The 26,216-nt window shown below is 52.6% G+C and overlaps 2 pseudogenes; both read right to left on the reverse strand.

Annotated features, from left to right (window-relative positions):
• Positions 1-25,350, reverse strand: LOC148594877 (scavenger receptor cysteine-rich domain-containing protein SCART1-like; annotated as a pseudogene).
• The window catches only part of LOC104581145 (coiled-coil domain-containing protein 81-like), a 272,002-nt pseudogene that overhangs the window by 189,915 nt on the left and 55,871 nt on the right, over positions 1-26,216 (reverse strand).

The raw sequence follows: 26,216 nt of genomic DNA on the forward strand, positions 1-26,216 counted from the left end.
TTAGGGGTGCTCACATTGAACCTGCTGAAGCAATTTTCTCAGCATAACCGTGAGATTCTTGTTCACTGCTGGAGGCACCACTGCGTAGAGAACAGCCACCCCCAGATCCATGGATAGGGAGGAGATGGAGTGGGGCTTGAGGTAGGCAATCATGAGGGTGCTGAGAGAAAGGGAGATTATGGCCAGGTGAGGGAGGCACATGGAAAAGGCTTTGTGTAAACCCTGCTCAGAGGGGATACTCAGCACAGCAGTGAAGATCTGCACGTAGGATAGCACAGCAAAAACAAAGCATCCAAATCCTAAACAAAGACTAAATATCATAATAGCAGCTTCCCTGAGGTAGGAGTCCCGAGCAGGAGAGCTTGAGGAGCTGGGAAACTTGACAGAAGAACTGCTCCACAACATTGCCTTTGCAGAGTGGTAGTGAAAATGTGTTGGCAGTGTGCAGGAGAGCACTGAGGAAACCACTGCCCCAGGCAGCTGCTGCCATTTTGACACAAGCTCTGCTGCTTATGAGGGTCCCATAGTGCAAAGGTCTGCAGATGGCCGCAAAGCGGTCATAGACCATGACAGTGAAAAGAGAACATTTTGCTGAAAGCAGGAAAAATGAGGAAAAAGACCTGGGCAGCACAGCCCAAGTAGGAAATGGCCCTGGTATCCCACAGAGAACTGGCCATGAATTTGGGAACAGTAGTGGAGATGGAGCCAATATCCAGGACAGAGAGGTTGAGAAGGAAGAAGTACTTGGGGGTGTGGAGGTGGTGGTCATAGACTATGGCTGTGGTGATGAGGCCATTGCCCAGGAGGGCAAACAGGTAGATGCACAGAAACACTGCAAAGTGCAAGAGCTGCAGCTCCCGTGTGTCCGCGAATGTCAGGTAGAGAATGTCATTGAAGGAGCTGATGTTGGACATTTGCTGTCTTGCAGCACTGAGGGGGACTGTCCAAGGGAGAAGAGATGTAGACAAGTTAGTGAAGACTGCCATGAGCAGAACTTTCTCATAACTCCCTTCCCTGCAGCAAACTGTTTATCTCTTTCCATCTCAGAAAAAAATGTCACTGAGCTCCATGGCTTCAGCTCCATTTTGTGCTGTGTATGCTGAGAGAATATGGAAATCATCTGGATTGCTCCAGCACTCAGTGAACCACTGTGATTCCTAAGAGCAAAAGGACTCTCATGGTGTTAATGCAGAGTGAGGAGAGCTCCCTGTCCATCCACATTGTTCACAGCTAACCTCTGCTTGCACGTCTGAGGTACAGGACCTTTGCACATGTTATCCCAGAAAGAAATGACACCACTGAACACAGAGGAATTGAGTACCAAAGTGCACATCAGTAAACTCTGCCACCATCCTCAGATGATCTCAGGATCTGTAGGGTGGGTGTCTGAACTGCATCTGAAGCCCACCCTGGCCAGACAGTCCCAGGGCAAGAACAGGAGCAGCATGTGCAAGTGGGAAACACAGAGCAATACCATGATATTTCTGCTGAAGGAGGAAGGGACAGGGAGAGACAGAGGGCATTGAGAAGTACGAGATCCTTCTCAAATGGAGAATGGACCTGCCCTGCAGGGGTTCTCTCCTTCCAGCCAGAGCTTCTCCCTGGAGTCCCCAGGCAGGCTGAGTGTTGACCCTTGCAGGCAGCAGAGTCACTACCTCAGCCACACAGCACCCTAGGATGGATGGGACACTCTGACAGTGTGGCAAGGAATCCCTGCTCCGAACACCTCCTGCTTCGCACCAGGGAAATGGGGACAGCTGTCCAGGCAGATGCTATCGGCCGTGGGATGTGGTAGCTTTAGAGGACTCCTCAGGGTATCTCATGTCATTGCCTGGCAAGGGAGAGACTTACTGTGTTGGGGGCTATGAAGATTTCTCCACCACAGAGCTCTCAGACCTCCTCCCACCTCTAAACATCTTTTAACTTCTTTCTGTCTCACTTGTCTCGCTCATCTTGCTTGTCTCAAATTGTCACCTGTAGGAAATGCCTGCAGCTCTGCTGCTCTTTGCAGGAGCTTCTTCTGGACACACTGCTGCCAGGTTGCCATGAGTTCCATCTCAGGAGCCTCGCCATGCTCAGAAGAGTGGCACAGCTGGAGGCATGACTTGATTTCTCCTTTTGCTGCCTCCTCCTCCTCCTGGGAAATAGTCATTGAAGCAGTCTAAACTAATTATCAATGGCCTCCCTCTGAAGAACAAAGACAGACTGAAGCCAGCATTAGGAGTTGTGTCATCGGAGGATGATTATCTAGGAAAGGTGGAACTTTCCCACTCTGGGAGGCCCTATTCCCACCTCTTAACTATATAGCAAGCTTAGATGGGGACATGCATTGAGTTCATTTATCCATCCTTCAGGTGAGTCAATCTCAGCATCTCATGCCAGATTTCAAGGCCTTGTGGTGGAATGGGATTCAGATCTCTCTTGTGCATTCTGCAAACTCACAGGTAGTGGCATTCCTCTTGCCAAAGCTGATGTGTGAGTAACAGATATCTAAATCTGATTCCCTTCGCAAAGGTCCCGTTATAGTGGCTGGAGATGAAATGTCAATTGCCAACACACAAACACAGAATAACACAAGGAATCACTGAATTGTTGAGGTTGGAAGGGACCTCTGGAGATCACTTAGTCCAACCTTTATGCTCAGGAAGGGTCACCTAGAGCTTGTTGAGCAGGATTGCGTCCAAGGGCCTTTTGAATATCCTCAAGGGAGACTCCACAACTGGAAATCTGTCCCAGTGCTTTGTTACTCTCACAGGAAAGAAGTAAGAAGTTTTTCCTCATGTCCCGATGGAATTTCCTGTGTTTTGGTTTGTGCCCATTGCTTCTCATCTTATCACTGGGCAGCACTGAAAATAGTGTGGCTCCATCCTCTTGACACCCACCCTTAAGATATTTGTGCATGCTGATGAGATCCCCAATTAGTCTTCTCTTCTCCAGGCTGAACAGATCCAGCTCTCCCAACCTTTCTTCATAGGAGAGATGCTCCAGTCTCCTCAGCATCTTCATAGCTTTACTCCAGTAGTCCCATGTCCCTCTGATCCCGAGGAGCCCAGAACCAGACACAGTATTCCAGAGGTGGCCTCAGCAGAATTGAGTAGTGGGGGAGGATCCCTCAACTTGCTAGCAACACTCTTCCTAATGCACTTCTAGATACCATTAGCCTTCCTGGCCACAAGAGCACATTGCTGGCTCATGGTCAGCCTGTTGTCCACCAGGACCCCCAGATCCCTCTACGAAGAGCTCTTTTCCAGCCAGTTGGCACCGATGAGGTTATTTCTCCCTAGGTGCAGGACCCTGCCCCTCCCATTCTGAAATTCGTGAGCTTCCTCTCTGGCCATCTCTCCAGCCTGTGCAGGTCTCTCTGAATGGCAGCACAGCCCTCTGTGGTTTCAGCCACTCCTCCTAGTCTTGAATCATTAGCAAACTTGCTGATGCTGCAAGGCTGATCAGAGTGCCTTCTGTTCCTTCATCCAGATCTTTGATGAAGTTGAACTGATGTTAGATCAAGTACTGCTCCCCAGGGAGGGCTGCTAGCTACTGTCACAGAACGAGTGGTGGTGGGGATGAGTGACACTGCACTTCACTCCAAAAACCCAATAGCTGCTTGGCAGCCACCACAATGCTCTTCTGGCTGCTCCAACCAAGAGCTCCTTTCCTTTTCAATTCCCTCAGCCACAAAAGCTGCTCTGTTCAGCCACGGCCAACCTGCACATGGCTTTTAGACCTTGTGACTGCAGCTCCCCAGTGTCTAGTGTGGATGGGAACTGAGCAGGGCAAGAGGCTGCAGGCAAGAGAGCTCAACATGTCCTAGCAGGAATGGCTCTGAACAAACAGTGAACAATTGCTGCCCATTTTCTTCTCCAGTCATGGAGGGAGTGCACCTGAGAAGATCCTATTGCAAATATGGAGCTCATCTGCATAGAAATGAACATGTGTGGGTTTGCCCCTGTTCCTCACAGATCCTCACAAACTCTTGGCTTTGCCCCTCATCCCAGGGCAGAGCTGCCTTGTATTTTCCCCCAACCTGCAGACAACCTATCTGCACTCTCTGGTTCAGCCGCTGCTTCTTGGGCTCTCTGACCCTGCTCCTCTGATAGACTGCCCTGCATGTTTGCTAAATCACTGCCAGGATCCCTCCTGGACTGCCTCCATTTGTCTGTGCTGCCACACAACGCCGAGACATACCCAAAGGCAAGACTGCTCTTACACACGCTGGGCCTTGGCATTTATGCCATAGCTTTCCTCAACTTTTCCCAAAGCTTCCAAATTATCCCACATACGAACAATGCCACATCTCCCCACAGAGGAATCTCCCCTCATGTGATGCTAGGAAAAGGAGGGAAGGGAAAAACACAAGACATGCAGGAAGCAGAGCTGGCAGGGAGGGAGCACAGGACAGGCACTTTACTCTTCTCCATCACCCCAGCATGGGTCAGAGCCCAGCATCAGGGAAGCAGCCTGCATGAGCCCACTGTCAGAGGATGGTCTGCTCAGGAGGAGACCACACTCATGTGGGCAGGCCGGAGGCTGTGGCCACAGGGCTTCCCAGGAGGCACCTTTGTGCTGGCACCATCCACCCCAGAGCAGCCTTCCCATTGCATGCCCGGAGCCTGCAGGAACACGTGTCCCAGCACAGGGCTCTTCCATTTGCCAGGGTCTGTTCACGCTCACACTCATGGACATGGGCCACACATCGAATCAGACAGAATTACAGAATGGTTAAGATTGCGAGGGACATCTAGAGATCATCTAGTCCAACCCCGCTGCTCAACCAGGGACCCTTAGATCACATGACACAGGGTAGCGTCCAGGTGGGTTTTGAAGATCTCCAGAGAAGTATCTCCACAACCTCTCTGGGCAGCCTGTTCCAGGGCTCTGTCACCCTCACAGTAAAGAAGTTCTTCCTCATATGGAGATTAAATTTCATGGTCAAAGAATGACAAAATACAGACAGACATTTGGGTCCCCACATGTTTGCCAGGCCCAAACCAGACCTCCACCCTTGTACCCAAATTTCTATGCTTGGCACCAAACAGAGCCCAAAGACATTCATGCACAGAGCATCATTTTAAAAATTTGAGTTTATTGGGAATTTTCACATAGGGTAATGCCCACATGGGTAATTCAAACCTTTTGAAGAGGGTTATTCGTTGCCCTCCAATTGATGACCGCAGTCTCTGTCACAGGTTGTTTCAGTGCACCCTGACAATCCAGCTGGCCCGTAGTCCTTTTTAATCCATCCAGAACATGAACAATGCGTTCCTGTTGATACAGAGCTATATTAGTTCTATGTGTTATCCTTGTATCCCAGCTATAACTTCAGTTCCAAAGGTTTGGACACAGTGCAAAAGAAGTGACCCCATCATCTTAGTGTCATCCCCCTTTACCTGCCTTTCCCTCTCCCATCCCCCTGACCAATCCTTTCAGTTGGAGACAGGGGGACTTTCCTAATGCTCTTGATCACCTCACAATGCTCTCAGCTACAAAGGACCAATCTGGCTGAAGGAAGGAACTCACCTCACAATCGACATCCTCAACATGTTGCTGTAGCCCACCTCTCCCCTCCCCCTCAGCTCTCCTTTCCATGGGGAAGGTTTTCTGACCCGCTTCATGACCTCACAGTGCCTGCCTGCCTGCTGCCCAATCAGAGTGCTGCAACAGAGGTGACCTCAGCAACCATCTCCCAGCCAGGCCATCTTGACCTGCCTCTGCCTCTCCCATCTCCAGGAGCTCTCCTCTCTGCTGGGCCTTTCTCCTGCCCTTGATGACATCACAGTGCCCACCCGCCTGCCTGCCTGCTGCTGGCCAATCAGGCTGCACCCCAGAGGTGACCTCACAATCAGTGCGCCATTGCTCTGACACTCACCTGCCTCTCCCTCCTTCCTCCCTGCGGGCTCCGCCCTCTCCCTCAAGGGCCGTGTCCTCTTTGTAAACCCCTTCATCTACCCTCTCAGAAAGAAGGCTGTGAAAGTGGGCCTTGAAGGAAGCCATTGACCATGCAAAACTTGCGCTTTTTCCCCAGGCATGATGCTTTTCATGAAGGCCGTTCTAATTATGCATGATTTATCACATCACACAGATCTCTATGAAGCTATTACATACAGGTGCCTCAAGAGATTTGTGCTCTTTGGTTTGTAGGGTGACACGACAGAGCATGAACTGTGTCATGGGTACAAACAACTATTATAAATAAATATTAATTATAAATTAATATTTATTTATATTAATTAATTTTACACCTCTTCTTAAGGCTGAGACATAGGCTAACAGTGCATGTTTACACAAGGAATTTTCAAAAATCATCTCAGGAAATTCAGCTGGAAACTTTGGGAACAGTGTCCAAGGACTGTTGAGGAAAGCTCAAAACACAGTTGTCTTTCTCTGGGCTGGGTCCTCCTGCACCACAGTGAAGGATGTGGTGGTCCTGGCTTCCCACCGTGGTCCACAGCTGAACCCACAAAGCATAATTAGGGTGTGCAGGCAGATGCCCCAACTCTGGCTCAGGGTGGACATAGCTGAACAGGAGATTAAGAACTAGAGGGTATAAGAAACCACTGGACACTGCAAGTAAGAGAATGAGAACCTGACAGAATACAGACTGCCCTGTGAGGGACGGTTGGATTTCAGAGGTGGCTAAGGGACAGTTACAGAAGAAAAGGACAGTCTTCACAGATAATTGCTGTATTGGGGAGCTTTTGGGATGCAGACTCTTGCAGCACCAGCGCCACCAAGGTAACCTTATCAGAAACACCATATGGGTTAGAGGTTACCTTGCTAACAGTATGAGAAATATTATACTTGAGTACCCAGGGAGTAGAAGTGAGAGCAGTGAAAGAAAATATTTAGGACAAGGCTGTTTTTTTCAAGGAGGATATAACTGGAGCTGGAGGGAGTGTAAAAGTCAGCAGCATGTGGTTCATCAGCTCCAGTCCTGCCCTTCTCCCATGGCAATCCTTGCAGTTTTGTGATGAGAGGGTTTTCTGGCTAAGACAGCTCTGTGAGTAAGGAGAGGATCACAGGAGAGGGGAGCACCTGCTTCTGTGACTGGCACAGGGTTACAGCAGCTGCAGGAGGTCCTGAAGCCAAAGCCACAGTGAGGGAACCATGCTGCAAGTTGTCAGTCTTTATTTGGAAGGAGAGTATTCCTGTCTGCTGACCTGATGGTCAACTGGGTGGCCACGCTGCTGAGGATACCCCAGTGTATCCCTAACACTCCCTTTCTCCACAGCCTGTGGATGCCAAGTTGTCGCTTGCTGCAACCTGTGAGGCCTGGGTGAGCAGCTTTGGGATATACACAGCAGTAAAAGTAATCCCTGACCTTGGGGGATCCCAGGACCATCTGTGGTGGAGAGGACATGGGTTGAGGTGGAAGGACAGAGAGGTCTGTCCATGATATGTCCCAGGGCTGACTTGTGCAAAGCCATCCCAGCCCTTCCTCTGTGCACAGTGGGGCCACACAGACCTGCCAGAGTCACTGTGCAGCCTCGGATCTGGGCTCTGAGCACTGTATGAATCCCAAGGGCCACTGTAAGGATGAGGCAGGGCTCAGTGGTCTGCACAGACCTCCAGGGTCAGTGTATGGAACAGCAAAAGCTCTGGATTTTGAATGGAGCCAGGAGAGCTCAGCCCTGCCCTGAGGCCTACGGGGGAACCAATTCCTCTCTCTTTTCCCTAGATTTTCAGAGGGTCCTGGTAGGATGGTTACCTCTCCTCCCAGAAGACTTTGGAGTCATATTCTGCGACCTGTCCTTGAAGACTGGCACTGTGGATGACCCCTGTCATGTCCCCCCCAGTGGTTTGAGGAGATGATTGTCCCTGTCCCTGGATCAAATGCCTGGGAGATCTGGGCCATTTTCCCCAAATGATCAATAAATGCATTCAGCAAAACTGCCCTTCACATGTGTGTTTTTCTGTGTGTGTGTCCCCAGGTGCCTCCTCTGCAGCCGGTGACCACACATGTGACCTCTCCCTGGCAGCATCTCCCACACATTCAGTCTGGTGCAGGGCAAGGCCAGGAGCCCGGGTGCCTGGTTTTGCTCTCCAAAGGAGATTCTGCTCCATTCATAACAGTCTCCAGATTAAGGCAGATTAGGTTAGGGCAAACTGGAATATTCTTCAGGGAGACTGGGAGAGCCAAAGAGCACCCAGTGCCAGCCCTGGGGACCAAGGTGGATGGCAGAGGCAGAAGGCAGCAGGCTATTGCGAGTCCCTGGTGAGCACCGTGCCCCAGCAGCTCAGTGTGGGGCTGTGACAGGGGGTCAGGGAGGCCAGGCAGCCCCCACACCAGGTCCTGTGCCCGACTCTGGAGGGACAGGGCTTTCCTGTCCCAGAGACTCAGGACTCCTGGTTTCACGGACATGTTCAGATCCCCACATTGGGGCCACGCAGGTGCCATCCATAATGTGTGTGTAGAAGGAGGTGCAAGAGCCCCTCTTTAATGCTGTTATTAGCGGGAAGGTGAGTTCCTAGGCACTGAAAAATAAAACATTCTCCTTGATTGTATGTTCATTAAGTCCAAGATGAAGTCCACTTTCTCCTGGAATCTGCAGGAACCTTCAGAGAGATATTTTAGATAGATAGCAGGTTGGACCATCTCTGCCGAAGAAGGAGGAAGCCTGATTTCCTGCTTGAAAAATTCTCAGGGTCAGACTCAAGAGGGACTACTGAGGACAGTTGGCATAAAGCAGGATATTTTTATCTTTTAACATTAATATGAGAGAAAATTAAGAAAAAAAATAACACATAGATTTAATGCCTTATGTTGGGAATGCTGAGTGGATGAAAACGGGATGTTTTTTAGAGCTGACACTGTCCTCAGAGCATCCTTGAACTGGCTGTTCCCCTATAGATGAGGGGGTTCACTGCTGGAGGCACCACTGAGTACAGAACAGCCACCGCCAGATTCAGACCTGGGGAGGAGAGGAAAGAGGACTGCAGGTAGGCAACCATGCCAGTGATGACAAGCAAGGAGACCAAGACCAGCTGAGGGAGGCATGTGGAAAAGGCTTTGTGCTATCCCTGCTCTGAGGGGATTCTCAGCACACTTGTAAAGTTCTGCACCCAGGACAGCATAATTAAAGCTGGGAGGTTTTTTTGGCTGCATCAAGAGGACTGCCCTTGGGCAGCATTGATGGGAGCCCAGCGGAGCCACCTGAGGTGGTTGGGAGCTGGAGCACAGGTTGTCTGAGGGGAGGCCAAAGGTGCTGTGTCTGTGCAGCCAGGTGAAGGCACAGGGGGATTTTGCTGCTGCCTGCAGCTGCAGCTGTCTAAAGAGAAGATGAGGAGAGGATGGAACTAGAACCTACCCAGAGGTGCCTGGGGACAGGACAAAGGGCAGAGACACAAACTGCAGCAGGGAAAGTTCCCATCAGAGCACGCAAAATGCATTTGAAGCCCAAGGGTGGTCCAACACTGGAGAAACATCCCAGAGCCATGGAGAATCTATCCCCAGAGAGAGTCAGAGAGAAGGTCGTCACCAAGCACAGGCCCAGACCTGCTCTCTGCCCCTCAGCACAGAGCTCAGAGGGTCCATGTGGGGCCTTGGAGCACCCAGGTCCGTGTGCTTTGCCTGAGAGAAAATGGCCATGGCCAGGAAGAAACGTCCATTTATGAGAGGATCTCCTGCTGGGCTGCCTTCACCCAGATCTCCTTCCCCTCCAGCCTCATACTCTCCATGTGGGTTCCATCTCTGCAGCCTCTGTCTCCCTCTACCCTTGATCACCTAAATCCTGGTGTCCTGCATGCCAGGGACCCATCTGTGGGCTGGGAGCAGGCGTTCTCCTGCTCTTCCTTTGCTATGTCTAGCACAATCTCCTGAGGCCCTTTGGCTCTGGCACCAAAGGGAATTGCTTCCTCCTGGTCAAGCTGCTCTCCTCAAAGTGAGGACCCCTGGGGCTCTGGGGACACAGTCACCATGGGGACCTCCCTGTCACAATGGCCTTGTGGGCACAATGCCACCCCCCTCACAAAGCCCTGGTGGTCACCCTGAGGACACCATTCACTATGTCATTGCCACTTTTTCCAGCCTCTGAGCATCTATCTGGGGAACAGGATGATTTTTGCATTGAGCTCCACGGGTTTTGTAGGTGCTGCTCTGCTTCAGGTGCTTCATAGGAGACAGGCACTACAAATCCACCCCTGTTGTTCTGCTGGGTAATCCTCACCCCCACGCTCTTGACTGGCTCTTTGTCCATCCCTAGGCACAGTTCCCTGAATTCCCGCTTCTTTCTCTTCGGTGTTCTTTCTTTCACATCACATTTATCTTTCACATTTTTAATTTGTTTCCTTTTTTTTTTTTTTCCTTCGATCTTAGGACATCCCTTCCTCACTCAGTTTTTAGTCACCCTTTCGCTTCAGTCGATCTCAGTTTAAGGCTCTTCTCAGCAGTGTGACCACCTAGTGGACCATCAGGTCAGCAAATAGGAACAACGTGCAGCTTTGGTCCCTTGGTGTGCCTTTGGCTTCAGGACCTCCTGCAGCTGCTGTAACCCTGTGCCAGTTGCAGAAGCAGGCGCTCCCCTCTCCTGTGATCCTCTCCTTACTCACATGGCTCCTTCTTAGCCAGTAAACCCGCTCACCGCAAAACTGCAAAGACTGCCATGGGAGAAGGGCAGGACTGGAGCTGATGAATCACATGCTGCTGGCTTTTACACTCCCCTCAGCTCCAATTTTATCCTCCTTGGAACCAACAGTTCTGTTCTAAATATTTTCTTTCATTTGTCCCACTTTTACTCCCTGTGTACCCAATTTTAATATTTCTGGATTGTCAAGAGGATGGGAGAGGGAAAGGCAGGTGAAAGGGGATGACACTGAGATGATGGGGTCGCCTCTTTTGCACTGTGTCAAGATCTTTGGAACTGAAGTCATACCTGAGATCCAAACATAATACATATATGTGATACAGCCAATGGCCCTTTTTATTCCCTCTGCCTCATTCTCTTACCTGCAGTGTCCACTGATTTCTTATAGCCTCTAGTTCTTCATGCCCTCTTCAGTTGCGTCCATCCTGAGCCAGAGCCGAGGCATCTGCCTGCACATCCATTAGGTGGAAGGATCTAGAAGAGATTGCTAGAGGCACAGGATGACAGGATGATGGCAGTAGGGCCATGAGAGGACTAAGAAAGCCATTACTTGTCCTGGGTCACTTTCACTGTGATGAAGAACAAACATGCAATAATGTAAATATCCTTTTTTTTTCCGAAGTACTCATAAATGCATTTTGAAATATCAAATATTCCCCTTTTGATAAAAAGAAATGAAAAGTGGAAAAGTCAAGTCTGTGATTTCTGTGATATACTGACCCACAATTAGTGTGAGTCTGTACCACTTTTGAAATGACAGTGTGTGTGAACCAAAAAAAAAAAAATCAAAATATTTTTCTTTACTAGTAGCTCCTTTATAGCATTGGAGAATATAAGGACAAAGCACTCAGGCATCATCTTTAGTTTGATTTCATCCAGTTGAAGTATAGGCGTTCCAAAAAGGAATACACATGAAAGATGTATTTACTCATATGAGGTATATCAATAATTGCTCAAAGTTTAAGAGTCATCATAGAAATTTCAATGCCTGACTTTTTGTTGTTGTTTTTCTCCTTGGTTTCCATTCCTTATCTGATATAGTCTTTCCAGTCCAATGAGCTGATGTTTAACCAAAGATACAAGGTATCCCAGATAGTCCCTAAAATACCTATTGCCATGGAATAACCAGAATACAATTTAGGTTCAATTCAGAGCAATTTTATTCCTATAGCAGTGGGAGAGAAGACAGAGCAACAGAGTGCCAGACTGTGCTGATTTGAACTCTGCTCAAGTGAGGCAGTTACAGAGTTTAGATACCTCTGTCTGTGAAAGACTTGTCTTTCCCTGAACTACAGCCATATGGATGATCAGAATGTGAGAAGTGGCAAGAGGGCATGAATTACTGCAGAAACGGAAGCTCTAGTGGCACAGAGAGTTCATTCTTTTACAAAGGATACCTTCCTTGCATAACTGGGTTACTCTGACTTCAGCAAGGCCATTGCAGATACTTTTTGCTGGATAGGCCTGTCAAGGCCTATTAGGTGTTAGATATTTTCATGCATCTATGCCTAATATTGTCTGGAGGGGATTTGTAGAATTGTAGAATGTTTGAGGTGGAAATGAGACGATCTGGAGACCACCTGGTCCAACCACCCTGTGCAAAGCAGGGTCAACTTCAGCAGCTTGCTTAAGACCATTTCCACTTTGGTTTTAAAAATCTTCAAACATGGAGATGCCACAACCTCCCTGGGCATCTTGTTTCAATGTTCAATTACCCTCACTGTAGAAAAGTTCCCTCTTAAGTTTAAAAGGATTTTCTTGTATTTCAGGTTGTGTCTCTTTCCTCTTGCTCTGTCCCTGGATACCTTTGAGAAGAGTCTGGCTCCATTTTCTTTACTGCCATCCATGAGATAATTACTTTGGTAAGACACCCCGGGTCCTTCTCTTCTCCAGAATGAAGAATCCCAGCTCTCTTAGACTCTCCTGATGTGACTGATGCTCCAGTCCCCCAACGATCCTTGTGTCCCTTACCTGGACTTGCTCCAGCACATGCATGTCTCTTTTACACTGGGGCGCCTGGGACTTGACACAGCACTCCAGATGTGGACTCAGCAGTGCTGAGTAGAGGGGGAAGGATGACCTCCTCTGAGCTGCTGGCGAAACTCCTAATATAGTCCACGATGCAGTAGTTTTCTTCGCTTCTGCATGACCACTGATCACAGGCCTCTGAGCTGGGCAGTTCCACTGACCACTGTCAGGGACCCTCTCTCAATCCTCCTTCTACAGGCTCAAGGATGGGAAAGTGAAGCAGGCCCTGAGAGGTGGATGCTGCCTGAGGAGTGCCAAACTTCTCCTCCTGTGGTGACTCAGTCCCATACTGAAGAGCATGCTGGAAGCAAGGAAAACTTTAGTGGAATGAAACATAATTTTCATATAGATAGATAAAAGATCATGTATTTTTAAAAAGTTACAGATTTTCTTTTTGAGGCTTCAATGTAATTCACTGTATCCTCGCAATTGCACAGCAATGGTAAAACTATCCTGCTCTGAATCCAACTGAACCATTTTTGTGGATTTGTTTCCCTCCTCCTCCCTCCTTTTGCTTTAAGCCCAACCAGCTGGGCATTTGTCACCCCATGATCCTGAGGATTCCTTCCACCCTTGGGAGAAAAATTGCTTCTCAGGTGCTCCTTTGAGGCAACAATTTTCTATGGCTCCTAGGATGTCTCTATGGAGAAATTTAGGGCCGATGACTGACAAGTAATGACACAGAAGTGACACTGTCCTGACCAAGGAGAAGTGACTCCAAGGACTCACCATAAACATTTAGGTGCTGTGGAATTCCCCACAGAAGGACCTATGAATGGGCCTGTTGTAATCTACTGAGCAGTATTGTGAGCTGACTTCTAGGTTACTGCTGATGTGCTCGTATTATTGGCTGAGGCCCTACAACCTTTGGGTACCTGTGGGCTGGCACTGCTTTGACTGGCTATAAAAGAGAGTAAGCCAGTTAAGTTGATGTGAACTCCAACCCCCTGTAGCTGCAGAGCCCTGTGTCGTGTATGCTACTTCCCAAGCCTGAGTGACCTCCCACACAGACCCCTGCTTGGGTGTTATCACCAGGGATGTTATCAGGTGGTGATGTCTGCTCTTCTGGCACATGTGGTCCTTGGTGAGGTCCACAGCACCTCCTCTAGGGTCCCCCAAAGTTCCTCAGTACCTCCTGGGGCTGGAGGAGCAACCAGTGGAGAGATGCTGCCATGGGAGAGGGTGCTGGGGCTGGGGCGTTATCCTCTGCTGCCTCCAGAGAGACCCTAGACCCTGAGCAGAGACGTCTCAATTTGTCTCGTGACTGATGGTGCCCATTGCCAGGAGAGGTGAGCTGTGCTGGGGCAGTGAGGCAGAGAGAGCTGGTGGCAGCCACATGGCTTCAGTGGCTGAGAAGGCTGAGACCAGTACATGAGTGGAAGATGGATGCACAAGTGGTAGTGTGATGGGCAGGCAGAAAAAAAAGGAAAGAAAAATATGCAAAACAAGATGTAGGGAACATAGTTAACTGCAGTGCAGGGAAGGAAAATTAAAGCAGGGGAAAAAAGCAACTGTCAGAAACTGACAGTTTAGCCACAGATGCCTCATCTTTTACATATTCATGTATCTATTATATAGATAATGATAGAAACACAGGAATAGGTGTGTTTGGCTCCTTTTTAACTATTCCAGCAGTATCTCTCTGAGTATTTCAGGCATCAGCTTAGTGCAAGAAAGGAAATGAGCTGGGTTAAAGAATGAAGCGGGTTTTGTGTGCTTCTCCTGAGCCCTCACTTGCCCATCAGTGTGTAGGACCCCCTCAGGAAGGGCCAGCAAGTTGCAGAGACCCCTGGATGGAGGAGGGAGGCAGTTTGGGTGTCACATGCTGCACAACCATCAAACCCTCCTCCCTGCTCAGTTCCCACAGGATAGGTTTCTCACCAATTCGCACTGGGGAGCAGCTGCTTAAAGCCCAGCCAAGGAACAGGCATCTTGCCTCAGCTCCCATGGGCAGCTGTTTTAGGGATAGACATGACATCTTCTCGGCCATGGAAATATGTGTTCAGGGCCCGCTGTCACCTCCAGGCTCACTGCTATGGGGCTGCAGCCCAGCGCTCAGGGCTCTGTGCAGCTCTGTGCTGCAGCTCTGAGGTGGCCCCTGTCCTGGGGACCAGGGTAGCCCAGGGTAGCCCAGAAAAAGAGCAAGTGGGGGCGAGGAGACTGGACCCATCCTGCTCAGAGGGACATAACAGGACTCTGCAGACCTGCTCAGCCTGAAGAACAGAAGGCTGAGAGGGGAACTGGTCACTGTATGTAAATACCTTCAGGGAAGAAGTGAGGAGGATGGGGCCAACCTCTTTTCAGTGGTGGCCAGCCATAGGACAAGAGGAGACAGCCAAAAACTGAAGCACCAACAGTTCCACAGGAAACCAGGAAAAAAATCTTGACAGGGTGATACAGCACTGGAACAGGTTGCCAAGAGAGGTTGTGGAATCTCCTTCTCTGGAGATCTTCAAAACTCTCTTGGACGCAGTCCTGTATCGCATGCTCTAGGTGACCCTGTGTGTGCACGGGGGTTCAACTAGATGATGTCTAAAGGTCCCTTCCAACCTTAATGATTCTATGATTCTATGTCCCTGCCAGCAGAAATATCCTTCAGTTGGGCACATCAGGGCTCATCACTATTCCTACACCCCAGAGATCACAGGCTCTTGGAGGAGCAGGGCCTGTCTCCCCATTGGTTTGTGGTCCTTCACCCTCCCTGCTCAGCCTTTGGGAGACATCCAAATCCTGGGGATGGAAGCATCATCTCTGGATCAAACTCCCACATGGTCTTAATAAGAACAAATCGCAATGCATGGGATAAAAGTACAGAAATGATAAAAGGGGAAATGCCCAGCTCTTTCGGCTACTAGTGGCAGAAGGGAGAGCAGTGTCTGTCCCTCATGGCTCTCCAAGCTGCACCCAACTTCATGGCAGTGATGGGCTCTCCCAGACCTGGGTTCAGGGACGGTCTGGTGCCAGAGTCCAGTCTCACAGCCTTGGTGTCCTTGTGGGGATGCACTGGAGACGCCTCTTTAGCATCACCGTACCCCATGTCTGTGAAGGGAGAAGATGGGGCAGCTCTGATTGCCCTGAGGGCTCCATCACATCCCCAGCAGTGCAGGCTCCTCTGCTGAAAGCAGCAAGGCCAGTACATTGCAGTTTGCCCCACACACATGCTCCTTCTAGGCTGTAAATCCCCTTCCTCCCTCTCCTCTCACTGCCTGAGACCTTCAGACCCCTTTTCTCACCCCAGTCTGCTCACCAGGAAAGCCTCTGGGGCAGGTTCCCTCCCCATGCCAGGAGGTCAGGCTCTCAGGCTGCTGCCACTCTCCTGGCACTGGGGACAGCATCCCAGGAGCCAGAAGCTGCATTTCCACCTCATCTCTCTGTGCCTCCTCAAGCCATTCACCCTTCTCTGCTTCCCTGGGTGCTTCCCAGTCTTGCTGCCCAGGAACAAGATCCTCCTCAGGGTCAGATACTTCTCTGTCATCGTCATTGCCATCTGCTGGGTCACCTCTGGGCAGGACAGGGACCTCTGAAAGGAGAGAGGAGCTGGTGATGACAGGAGCCCTCCCACAGAGCAGAGGAAGGAAGGACATGCAGGAACAAAGGGCAAAGACGCTGGTGTTGACAGGGCCACAAAAATCCAGCATCCTGGATCCAGGGTTATGGGAGTGTGTGTGAGGCAGTGAGGCGCCCTCACCCCCTGCCACAGGGACAGCAGAGCTGGAGTCTGCCCCAGTGCTGGAGACTCCCTGGGACAACCTCAGAGCCTGATGGAGGCAGGGACAAGTCCAGCCCAATAAGGCCCCATTCAGGCACCGAGCTCAACGGGACATGTCCAATTCTTGCCCACACTGCATAACTCCAGAATCATTCCTGAAGGCAATTCCTCCCCATCCCAGTGGTGACAGTGACACAGCTATGGGGAGGAGAGACCAACCCTTCCTCTGCCTCCCTGCCCATTACCTGGTGCCTACCCAGGATGCTCCTCACTGTCCCTGGGCTCGGGCTGCAGCTTGGTCAGGGAGCCCGCTGAAGAGGAGCCTGGCAAGAGGAGCAGTGAGTGTTATCAGGGTCATCCCTGCTGGGGATGGGGACCCACCTAGCAGGGACTGCGTGGGGAAGAGGGCTCAGGGCTTGTTCTGCTCCCATGGGACAAGCCCCATCTCCAAGGGCCTTTTAGAACTGCCCTGGCCACCCCCTTCCCTTACCTGCTGGGTAATAACCTATGAGTACAGCAAGGCACGCAGGGAGGAACCGTGCCTCGGGCAGGGATGGGCAGAGCTGGTGGGGAAGAAGCTCCTCACCTGAGCCCAGCACTGAGGGGATGGTTGGCCTGAGAACTGATACCATCCCATTGTGGGTTAGGGCTAGTGCAAAGGGCCCTGCAATGTGCTCCCTCCCAGAACCCACCACACAGACCTGGAGGACTGAACCTCGCCTGCTTCTCCCACACTTGGCTGTAGTCGATCTCCTGGTACACAGTCTCAGAGAAGGGCTCCAAAGACCTCCTGGAGTCTGAGGACATGGGCAGGATCAGCACAGGCACTTGGAGAGAGGAGAAGGACCCCGATGTGGGCATCCAGCCCTTCCACCCTGGCCAGACCAGCACTGACCCAACAGCCCAGACTCACTGCTCTGCCCAGGCACCACTGCCAGATCCCCTTTGACAGCGACACCCCTATAGAGATGGTCTGGGGCAATGTCACCTCATGTTGTCTCTTCAGAGTCACCCCACAATGCCCCTTTTGGTCCTGAGTCAGTCCCTGCTCTGGCAAGAAAGCAGCTCCCACAGTTTCTCTCCTCAGGGAGCTCCTTGCTCTTTGCCAGATGGATCCATAACATGGCCCTGCCCTGACATGGGTGAACAGGACAGGACAGAGGGAGCAGCCCAGGGACCAACTCCCACTCTGAGAGACTCCCTGACCTGAGCTCCTCTGGGCACCACTCCTGCCCCACAGCCTTCCCTCAGCGCTGTCCAGAGCACAGCCTGCAGCGTCCTTGTAGGTACCCTGCTGCTCCCATCTCCCCCAGCCCCTTGCTGCCTTTTCTTTCCTCCTCTATCACCATCTCCTCCTGCATCAGCGCTCCTAAAACTCCTGTTTGTGGGTGTCCCACAAACAGTGAAGGAACAGTGATTAAGGCAGGAGGCAGCACCCTAACTCCAGACCCCTCTGTGCCCTCACACATGCCCCACAGCCACCACAGGGCTGCCAAGAAGCATCATCCACCCTGGCACTGCTGAGGAAGGACCCACCTCTGCGCTGAGTCCTGGCTCTTTGCACTTGCCCTGTCAGGAGGGCCAGGAGCAGGCAGAGCAGGGCCCCCAGGATGATGCAGATGACAAGAGGCACGGAGACTCCCCCGGTCTCCCTCACATGCCTCTGGGCAGGATCTGCATGGGCAGCGACATGGATGAGGCAGGTCCTTGCCTGGGGCATGTGGGGGCCCAGGGACACCACAGTCCTGACCCCTCACACATGGCAGGGCTGGGGGGCCCTGTGCTGGGTCATGGGGCAGCTCTCACACTGCTGGGTGACTCACAGCCCTCCACAAAGCCACTTGATCCCACCCCGGGCCTCCTCTCTGGGGCCCTGCACCCCAGCACAGGCCCCTTCCCTCAGGCTGCAGGTCACAGACTGGCCCCAGGGAGACTCAACCCAGGGAGGAGGGCAGGTTACCTGCTCGTGGGGCTTGTGTTGTCATCCTGGGTGCAGCTGCAGAGCAAGGAGAAAGATGTGGCTGTGCCTGTGGATACCCCCTCCAGGTGCCATCAGAACAGTCCTTCTCTGTATGCCTGTGACAGGCCCTGGGCTCTCTGTTCTGGGCCATGGGGAGGACAGCACTGGCAGCCCAGGACAGGCATCTGGGGGACTGCAGAACCCCACAGGTAGAGGCCTGAGGACACCCCACCCCACAACAGTTGCTCCCCACCTGGCACCAGGTACCCAACCTCTGTAGGGACATCCTTGCTCTGAGCAGCTCTGGGGCCCTAGGAAAGCCCAGCTGGGAAAACATGCCCCCAAAATAGGGGATCAAGCACTGCCACTCACCGGAGCACTTCACAGCAGCATCTTCCTTGTGCTGGCAGGCACCGCTGTTCCCACACTGCACCTTGCATTCCCAGAGAGACCACTCCGTCCCTCTGCACTCCACTTGGTCCAGCCAGATGGGACCCGTCCCCTCTCCAAACGCAGCCTCCCCCAGGGCAGACACGGCAGAGCCGCAGCCCAGCTGCCTGCAGGCCACCTCAGCATCCTTCATGTCCCAGGAGTCATCGCACACCGTCCCTCAGGTGCTGCGGTGCCAAACCTCCACTCTACCTGAGCAGCCATCCTCTCCTTCCATGACACGAATCTTCTCCTTCTCTGGAAAACACAGAACCCTCCATGTCACTGGGGTAGCTGGGAGGGCCTGGCCAGGCAAGAAGGGCACAGGGAGCAGCAGCTACCTGTGCAGCTCGTAGAGTTGGGGCACTCTGCTGGTAGGGCTGGAGGGGTTTCTGGTCATCTCCCTGTGCAGAAGGAAATGCTACAGTGAAGGAAGGGGCTGCTTCATGGGGGTCATGTGGACAGGATCAGGACTGACCCGTGCTTGAACCTCCTAACACCTCCCCCTGCTCATGTACACAGCTGAACCCCCCAATAATGCAGTGTATAATAGTGCTGAGCTCCAGGGTTACCCTGGCTGCTCATCCCAAAAGTTTCCTGGGGTCACAGAGGAGCAGAAGCCTGTCCCCAGAGGGAGGCTGTTCTGAGCTCTGGTGCCAGCACTGCCCTGGGCATGTCCTGGTTCCTACCTAACCTTGATCCACCAGCACTGTGACCTCTCTCCCCCTTCCTCTTCCCTCAGCAAACCATGGCCATGATTGGAATGCTTTGCACGGACTTCCCAAGCTAAAAGGTGATTGTCTGGGCCCTGTCTGTGGACAACAGAGAGCAACAGGCACCTCCAACAGGTGTCCAAGGTGAGGTAGAGGAGACCAACAAGATGATGTGGGGGCTGCATGTGCCTCTTTCCCTTGTTGGCCATGGGGGTAGCTCAGGGCAGCTATTGCTCATGGACATGTATCTGAGAGCTGAAGTTGTGTTTGTGTCACTGACAGCACAATGATCTGATATGGAAAGTAAAAGCCACTCCAGATCCCTTCTCAACAGTGTGCCTTACTGAACAGGGAGCAAGACCTGCTGTGAGCTTTGCACACATGTGGCTCCAGCATTACCATTGCAGGTGATGTGGGTCTCTTCTTGTTGGTCACCACAGGAGTGTGGGTTCCAGGGATCAGAGGGGCACTGCCAAAAGGAGCTGTTCCTCTTCCCACACTCAACATGATCCAGCCATGTGTGGCCAGACACCTTGCCATGTGCCAGGCCTGTTTCAAGGAATCCTCCATCTCCACAGTCCAGCTGTTTACACACCAGAGACACGGTGCTCAGAGTCATGGAGTTGGAGCAAACACTCCCCCATGTCCCATTGTACAAAACTTGCAGGCGCCCAGAGCAGCCATCACTGTTCTCCAGCCTCAGGGCTATGGACTCTGGAAAGAAAAACACAAAACTGGGGGGAACAAGCTGGTCTTGGCATGAGGAGACAGAAACCTAAAGCATCCCTGACAATTCCCCAGGACATTCTATGGCATCCATGAGTAGGAAGGGTTATTCTAAGGAGCAGAGACTCTTCTAGACATTCGAGGACTCAGATAGTCAGAGGGCACTGCCAACAAAACAGTTTCACCAAGCGAGCAGACAGGTGTCAAATGTGCAGCATTACCCTCCCCCCTGATCTGTGAGGACACCCGTGCTCTCCCTATAGCCCTGAGTAGGTCCAGTGAGGACTGTGCATGGGTGTCCCCAGGACCAGGCAAGAAGGGGGCTTAGGACAGTCGGGCCAGGTCCACCATGTCCAGTTTCTCCCTCATTCCCACACCCGGAAGCACCAGGCTCCCGTCACTGCTGCCTGCACAGACCTGAGCAGATGACTCCTGCATCCTCTTTGTGTCTGCAGTTGTGCTACCCCCAGGGCCTGGCCGGGCAGTCCCAGAGAGCAGCTTCATCCCCAGAGCAGTTCACGTCGTCCAGCCAGATCTGCCCAGAGCCTTCCCCGTAATGAGCAGAACCAGTGAAATTCACAGCCACCCCGCAGCCCAGCTGGTGGCAAACAACGGTGGTGTCCAGTAGGTCCCAGGAGTCATCACAGACGGTCCCCCAGGTGCCGTTGTAGAAGATCTCCACTCTCCTAGCACAGCGCCCTGCCCTGTGCACCAGCCGGACCCGCCGGCTCCCTGCACCCAGGAGAAACCTGGCTATCGGGGGCTCACAGCCTTGGGGAGCACAGCACATTGGGGACCGTCAGAGCAACTCACCCGAGCAAACCACCCCCACATCCTCGGCAATTCCTGCAGGTGCTGCCGCAGGCAGGGAGGTGTTGCAGAGGGTCAGGTGACGCTCCTTCCCTACACAGTGGACCCTTCTCAGCCCCACGGGGCCCGTCCCTCGCTCAGGCTTTCGTGAGTTGTAGGTTTGCTCTGCCTTTCCGCACTGGAGCTGCCTGCACACCACGCTGGCATCGTTCAGGTCCCACTGGTCATCCAAGACTCGGAGCCACGTCCCGTTCAGGGGCATCTCCACTCACCCGTCACAGCAGCTCTCTCCACTCACCAGATGCAGGGATCCAGAGAGTCCTGCTCAGAGAGAGGCGAAATGTCCTGCACCCTGCCTTGTGTCTCCCATTTCTCATGCCTTTGGACACCCTGGAGCTCACCTATCCATACCCAGCTCAGAGTGAGGAGCTCAAGGATGGGAGTTCTCCAAGGGATTTTGTTTTCCGGGCCCTAAACCCTGCTGAGTTCTAACACCATCTCAGTGACAGAAATGGGAAAGCATTGGAGGTTAAGGCAAATCCCAGAGCCATCAGGTACGTCCTTAATAATGAACCCGGAGCAGCTTAGGCAGGAGGAAGTGGTGGCCTGTACAAGGCCTGGGTGACAGGATGAGCAGTAGCCTTGCTCCATCTCCAAACTGGGACTGGCTCCTGCTGGGACGGCTCTGCCTTTCTACATCCCTGTGAATCTGGGATGTGGAGCTTGTGTCCTTAGCAAGAACCAGAGGGATGAGGGCCTTCTTTACAAACCAGGACAAGTTTGAGGTTCATACTGAGAAGGACCAAAGGCAAATCCCATACCCAAGGTGCTGCTCAACCTCAGGGATTCCTCCTGCTGGGCATGCTCATGGCAGATTCTGCAGGCTGTTGGGTCAGGGTCTGTAGGGCGCACTCTAATCTAGAATGGGGGTATGGGCTGCGGTAGGGAGCAGAGGATCTTTCACAGCTGAAGGGAGTGGAGCTGTGTCCCACAGTTCCCTCCTGGGCCTGTTCCCCAGGAAAGAGCAGAGCAGCCCAGGCCTGGTGGTGGCCCCAAGGCCTGAACCAGATGCGCTGGAGCAGTAGAGATGCCTGCTCCCTGATCAGTTCTCATCTCCCCCAAGGAAACATGCTCTGAAAGAGCTGGCAAAGCTCTCTGAACCCCTCCATGGGAATCCATAGTTTCTCCAGCAGGAAATTCAGTTTGTCACTACCAGGCACTCCCCTGCTTTGCATTTCCATGTAACACAAGAGGGGCAAAATGAGTTAATCCATTTTCCCTGAACTCACCTGAGCAAAAAACACCAGCATTGTTGTCAGGCAAGCATGGGGACACCCCCAGAGCAGTCACAGGGCACTGCCCCAAATGGGATTCAGGCCCATTACAGTGGAAAGTGTCTCTCCAAACAGGGCCTGATCCTCGCCCAAAGCGCCCTCCTGCAGGAATGGACTCAGCAAATCCACAGTTAAGTTGATGACAGAGAACATGGGCATCGGAGATGTCCCAGCCAGAATCACAGAGGGTTCCCCAGGTCCCCTCCACTTCGATCTCCACTCGCCCGGAACATGCCGTGCTGCCATTCACCAGCCTGAATCCTGGCTATATTACAAAAGGAAGTGAGGGTCTTTAGAGAGCATCACTTCGTGCTCTAGCTCATCATCCCAAGATAGAAATGCCACAGAGATACAATTTCCTTTGCTTCCAGCACTGCAGGATTGCAGACAACAACTCCATCCCTCCTTCACTCACACCATGCTCAGCATGATCACTTTCCTGCTCCCCTATCTCTTAGCATATACCTTGTGAGTGGCTTTTCACACCTCCTCCCCAAATGCTCACGTGTGCAGGTGACACCAGCGTCATTGGCATGGCTGCAGGTCTGGTTGCTGAGGGACCTCCTGGGGCAGGAGGAGAGGAAGGGCTCATTCCCCACACACTGCAGCTCCTCATCCCAGATGGGACCGACCCCTTCTCCAAAGTGAGCTCCGTCATGGATGGACAGGGCAGCGCCACACTGCAGATCCCTACAGATGACATTTGCAGCTTTCACACTAAAGTGTAAGTCACAGACTGTTTTCCACTGGTCTCCATCTCTGATCACCACACGTCCTGAACAGGGACTGTTTCCTCCAACCAGCTGAACAAATCCTGGGGAAAAATAAATAAATTAAAAACCCCACAACGACAGGGAGTTGCCACAAGTTTCTGGCAGTTACACACCATGGCAGCCACATCCAAAGGATCCCATTAATGTCAAACAGAAGCTCTCAGTAGCTTTTGATGACACAGACCCTTCAAGGCTCCCTGCACCTCCTCCAACATTCAAGCTCTGGAGCTTGTCTGGATCACAGACCCATAGCACAGACCCTACAGGCACTTCTCAGGTAAATGCTGCTGCCTCAGAGACTGCCCCAGGGGTCCAGTCCCCAGCACCACAGTGCTAAGGATTGCTGCAGCTTGTTCAGCCCTAGAGAACTCAGGAGCCGGACTGGGGAATCGCCTCAGAGCAGCTCAAATTGCTCCCTGTTCCCAGGGTATCCTGCGCTGTCGGGGGTGTCCGTGACACAGACCCACAAGGACCAGCATGAGCCTGTGGTGATGGGAGGGAGTAGCCAGCGACCCTGCAGACACCAACGCCGAGCTCATCGGGGGGTGGTCCTTGCAGGGCGGCCCTGGACGAGGGGTGCCCTGTTCATCACCCTGCTTCTCTACCCCAGGTCCTGCTCTTGCTCATTCTGTAAAGTCCCTTTGGGTCAAGCAAGGCACTCCTGTCTGTGAGGGGAATGACTCTAGGAGCCTGTGCTATCTTGTGCTGTTTTGCCAGCCATGGGGTGCCAAACAAGTCATCCTGAGGTCTGGGGCACAGGGACAGCCAGCACTGCCAGGAATGTCCTGGAAGAATCTGAGGAGATCAATGGAGACCAAGAGACCCTGTAGGGCAGGGTGGGGGTTCATCTCCCAGCCTGAGGTACCACCTGAGGGTGGGATGGTCCCCAAAGACCCTGATGGGGTCTATGTACCCCATGGTAGGCTCAGTTGGGCTCTCCCCAGGGAGAGCAGCAGCAATAGCTGCAGAAGGACAGTGAGAGTAGTCATGTCAGGGCCTGAGTTGGTACCCACGCACTGCTCCTTCAGGTCACAGCCTGTTTAGTCCCCTGATCCCAGGTCTGAGCCCAGAGGTAAGGAACTGGATGATACCTTACCTGAACAAATCACTCCAGCATCAAAAGCGTGAGTGCAGAAAGCTTTAGTCCAGTCGTCATGTGTGCACTCAGACAAGGTATTCTCAGTGCCTTGACAGCTTACAGAGTACAGCCAAATTGGGTCAGATCCTGACCCAAAATATCCGTACTGAGGAGCTTGGAGAGCAGATCCACAGCCTAGCTGCTTACAAACTACAGCAACATCTTCCATGTCCCAGTCATCATCACACACAGTCCCCCATTGTCCCTGGTGTTTCACCTCCACTCTCCCAGCACAGCGGCTGTCTCCATCCTCCAGCCTCACCTCCGCAGCACCTTCAAACACAGACATGGGGCCGGTTAGGAGGGCACCGAGACCCAGTACAGTGATTGTGTAGAGTCCTAGGGCTGAGTCCCAGGCCCTGGAGTGTGAGATCACTCCCCTCTGCATTCTTGATGGCCAGTTTCTCTGTTCCCACTCACCATGGATGGGAGGTACCCATCTCCCATAAATCCACTCATCTGCTTCAGGGCTTTACAGGTCCCCAGAGAACACCAAGATGATCCCCATCTTGGGGGAAGCCTCATTCCCAAGCCTCCCAATCAGTCCCAAGCCTCATTCCCTCCTCACCTATGGGGAAGAGCTCAGCCCCTGCCCTTGGACGTGGCCCCTGCAAAAGGCACCTCTCTGCTGCAGGGTGAGCACAGGCACTCTGCTTTCCTTCTCTCTGCGGGGCACAAACTGCCCCTCCTCGGGCCAGGCAACCCTGACCCCAGGGCAGTGAATAGCACAGAAAACCTCCTGGGAACCCCAGGGCTGGCTGTGCCCTGAGAATCACTGAGTGCTGCAGTCATCAGCTGACCCACCACCAGCTCCGGGGCCACAGAGCTGGGGGGAACAGGATGTCCCCAAAGTGTGGCAAGGATGAGATGCCTGTAACACCCAGGCACCGACTGCCAGAAGCACAGGAGCCCTGGAAACACCAATGCCCTTCTCTCACCCAGAGGGACACAGGGTCTTGACTTGAGCACTTCTGACCCTTGTCTCATGGCTCTGTGGGAAGGTTCAATGTTTCAGGAGGGATCCCAATGAGCCCACCGCTGCCCATTGGCGCTGTGCCCATGGGTTAGGGAACAGGCACTTACCCCAGCACAGCTGCACCCAGACGAGCAGCCACAGTACCCAAGAGATGAGGAGTCCCTCTGTTTCCATCTGCAGCCTCCTGTCCTGAAGGCACTGCCCTGCTGTACCCTGTCCCTACCACAAATCCTGGAGACTTGTGCAGTATAACAAACATGGGAGGCCAATATATATTTGCAGGTGCTGGCCCAGCTCCTGGACAAGCCAATCAAAGCAGCAGGCACTTTTTTAGATGTTATTGGAGATTATCTCCCTTCTGACACAGCCCAGCCCTCCAATGAACTTCTCCAACGCTGTTCATGACCATATATGTGGCATGGCTCCACTGTGGATGTCATGGTTACTGCTCTGGGGCATCATCATGGGGCCTATCTCAGTGGGACAGGGCAGACCATGGAGGGAAGTGGGTCTGTCGCACTTTGTATTCCAGTTGGGTGACTGGGAACTTTGGGATCTCACCTGCTGTGTTTGCCCGAGTGCCCAAGGTGCGAGTGTCCAGCTTTCCCCACACAATGAGAATTCTGGAGCTGGGATTGTCCCTGGGATGGGCTGTGTCAGGAAGGGAAGGAAAGAGGAACAGCCCCTAATCCTGCTACAGTCCCGCTATGCTGGGAGCAGCAGCAATGAAAGGTCTCTTTGCTATGGCCAGAGACACGTCCCATGAGTGCAGTCTCGTCCACCGCTTGTCGGACAGCCTGGTGCTGGTGCCTTGGTCAGGAGCAGGCAGCTGGGGCACTTCACTCCTCTGACAGCAGACAGGGCAGCCCAGGCATTCAGAGCCCCCCAGCTCTCAGGGTGTTCACCCAAGAGCCCGTTATTCCCTTGCTGGGGCGGATTGGCAGATCAAAGCCTCGCCTGCAGGTGCAGAAACCACAGCCCACGTGACCTCGGCAGCCTGCGCCGCACTCTCCCTGCAGCAGCAATCGAACCAGAAAGAC

Source organism: Tinamus guttatus, unplaced genomic scaffold (genome assembly GCF_059628265.1).
Source record: "Tinamus guttatus ecotype Peru unplaced genomic scaffold, ASM5962826v1 Tinamus_guttatus_pri_ptg000190l, whole genome shotgun sequence".
NCBI lineage: Eukaryota > Metazoa > Chordata > Aves > Tinamiformes > Tinamidae > Tinamus > Tinamus guttatus.